Below are 3654 nucleotides of genomic sequence, written 5' to 3' on the forward strand. Positions count from 1 at the left end.
AAATAGTGGGGAAGGAAAGGGTTAATGGCTATAATAAAAAATAAAAAAAAACCTAAAAAAAAGTAAAAAAAACTAAAAAAAGTAAAAAAACATGTAAAAAAAAAAACAAACCCAAAAACAATTGCCACTATGCAAGATCACTGTTTATGCAGTGATCAATGGCAATGAAGGGGTTAATATTATATGGGTGGCTCTTATAAGAGCCTTTGGATCAATATATATATATTTTTATTAGGGAATACCTGAAATACCAGAACACACCGATCTGTCTCTCTCCCTCACTAGAAGCAAGTGAAGGAGGGGGGCAGATCCAATACTGATCAAAGGCAATGTTTAGAAAACATTGCCTTTGATTTATCAAATCATGATCACTCTTATGAGTGATCTGACCACTAGGGGTGTTATTCACTGGATGTCCATGACATCCAGCAACACCCCCCCCGATGATGTCAGCAGGCTCCGCCCCCCGGCTTGATGGGCGCCGCCATCTTGAAACACCGCGTGTGTTTCGAAGACACCGGCACCGGGAAGGTAAGTTGAGCATTTAGGAAGCGATCGCGAGTCGCTTCCTAAGCAAAGGAAGCGACTCGCGATCGCTTCCTAAACCCGTTTTTCGGCGGCGGGCGCCGCCATGTTTGAAAGACGTGCAGTCTTTCAAACATGTTTTTTTTTTTGCTCCTAGGAGCGATCGGGGGGGGGCGGGAATGTTTTTTTTTTGGTGTTGCTCAATGCCTCGATGTCGAGGCATTAGAGCAACACCGTTTGAGTGAAAAAATCGATCACGGATCGATTTTTTTCACCCGTTTAAAGACGTGCCGGTCCTGGCACGTCAATTGTCATAATCGTCACGATTTTCAGTGACGTGCCCGGACCGGCAATTGTCACGAAGGGGTTAAACACCCCCTCATAAGCCCAAGCAACATTGTGCTTTCAGTTCTTCTGTGAAAACTGGAACTAGCAAAAATAGGATTACAACCCATGCTTCTATTTTTGCATTTGCATGCCCCCCCCCATGACATTTTAAAGGTAAGGTCAGCTATTATATGCATGTGATGACAAGCATTTCTATACCATACCTCCCAACGTTTCAGGTGCCCTTGTTACTTGAGTCGCCTTGCGTTGCCCAGCTGTAGAATGTTACAAGATGGCCACATGGTTGGTGCACAGAGCATCACTGATTTTACAACTCCCTTGGGCAGTAAACGGATCAGAGGATCTCCCCAACCAGCCTATGATCCTCACTTTGCGCAAAAGTGGAACAGTGGTGCAACTACCCCAAAAGTGCCCTGAAAATCACGACTGTCCCACAAACCGCTTCCAGACACCTGTCTGAGATTCCAGTTTAGAGTTTATTACTTTATAATTCTCCAGTGACCAGTCAGTCGTCATTGTATCCTATTGGAGACATAAAATACTAATATGTACATTAGCCAATTTCTAGCCAACATCTACATTTATTGGGTAGTTTTGCATCCTTTTAGATGGTTTTGTTGTGCTTTTGGAGGAGAGACGAAGTTCTAACTTTTTCTGCCTTAAGAAATTATAAATTGATGAGAATCTAAGCAATGTCATAAGCCTAACAAAATATTTAAATGCTTAGATTGTGAGAAAATATATTATTTATGCTGTTTAATGCTATATTTAATGAAAGACAAACATTAATTATTGGGACATTCACAACTCCCATGTACACGGATCAGCCTTAACATTGACCACTGACAGGTGAAGTGAATAACGGTAATAATCTTGTTATCATGGCACCTGTCAGTGGGTGAGAAATATTAGGTAGTGAGTGAGCATTTTGTCCTCAAAGTTGATGTGATCGAAGCAGGAAAAATGGGCAAGTGTAAGGATCTGAGCAACTTTGACAAGGGCCAAATTGTGATGGCTAGACAGTGGTTAGGGTCAGAGCATCTCCAAAACTGCAGTTTTTGGGTGGTGTTCCCGGTCTGCAGTGGTCAGTATCTATCAAAAGTGGTCCAAGGAAGGAAAAGCGGTGACCTGGAGAACACACAGCACCATGATGCATCCATGGAGGCCCCATCTTCCAACTTAAAGGATCTGCTGCTAACGTCTTGGTGCCAGATACCACAACCCACCTTCAGAGGTCTAGTGGAGTCCATGCCTCGACAGTCAGGGCTGTTTTGGCAGCAAAAGGGGGACATAAGCAATACTAGGCAGGTGGTCATTATGGCTGATCGGTGTATCTTCTTAAGTACACGGCACAGAGGAATTCCTTTTTGGATTCTCTCAGGGGTTCTCAGGGACTTCGTACAAATAATAAATTGAAAGCAAATAAAAAAAAAAAAAAAAAATCCACAGTGCAGTCACTACCTTCACCGTGTGAGTTTTTATTTAAAGATATAAAGCTTCAAAGCGGTCTAGACAGCGTTCTAAAATAAGACTTCCTTGAACAATATTCATTCAATAATTGTTAATAATTAGTGCTAGGTTATATCTTTTTTTTTTTTATACTTAAGTGTATAGTTCTACTATGATTCTGAGCACTTAAGGGCACAGTTATAATAAAATATAATAATACTGTAGCTCTAGTTTTCTGGGGGTGAAAGCCACACCGATAATAATGTGCCCCTTTATTAATGACAGCAACACTGGTGCGACTGTGAGCACTTTATTCCGAAGCTCCCGATACAGTGTGAAATTATAGTGTATATGTCGTGTCTTGTCTGCTCCTTTGTGTTTGTGCAGTCTCTGAGATGCACGTTACCTGTGCTTGTCAATCCCTCGGAAGAGCACATCTTACTGCCAGTAATTCCTAACAATAATACATTTCAAGGGTGAGTTCAGGTTCTTGAATAATTTATACAGTGCACGGGGATGCCACGTAGCTAGTAATTTACCACCAAACTTGTAATCATGTAGTGATAGTATAACTCACTTGCAAGAACTTACTTGTTATTCTTTGCTGCACAATGCAATTTTATCGACTATCCATATGTCTCAAGTGTTCGTTCTTGTGCAGAATTGAATATCCGATTATATATTAGATTTTTTTTTTTTAGGCAGGCCATATATAGCTCTGCAACCTGTGGTTTGCTGGGGCATCTTCTTTTGCTTCAGCAGAACCTTTATTATTGAGAAGTCTGGGGTTGGGATGTACAGAGGCTGTGCTCATATGATAAACGATAAACAGCCTACGGTGGAAAATCTGCAAAGGGAAATCCTGTGCTTTCTTAATGGACTGTGAGCATAGTCCTGTCCAAGAAATACATTGACATTTCATAGCCTACGACATGTGGGTTCTTACATTATTTGTGCTTCACTGTCTCGTACTAAGAAGGCCCACCAAAATGCATAATTTTCGTGATGCTTTATACAGGACCAACTATGGAGAGGAAAGTCACCAAGGTTGGGCCTTCTTAATGAATAGCTTTAACTCTGCAAATAAACTCCATCCTATCCAGGAATATACAATCAGACCAAACCTTAACTCTTAATTGTTTAAGAAATACTTTAAAATAATTTTTTCAGTGTCTGTTTTTTGCATCACATGATAATTAATCAATCCGTGAATGAATTAGGTAAACTTTTATTATTTTTATGGGGAAAGAACAATGGTAGGAATGGTGCTTTAAATGCGTTATTCAGTAGTAGGTGGAATGGCATTGTTTGAATTAAACTATTTGTGATACT

This window comes from Sceloporus occidentalis, unplaced genomic scaffold, assembly GCF_023333645.1.
Source record: "Sceloporus occidentalis isolate IW3139 unplaced genomic scaffold, rSceOcc1.0.p SCAF_18, whole genome shotgun sequence".
Classification (NCBI taxonomy): domain Eukaryota; kingdom Metazoa; phylum Chordata; class Lepidosauria; order Squamata; family Phrynosomatidae; genus Sceloporus; species Sceloporus occidentalis.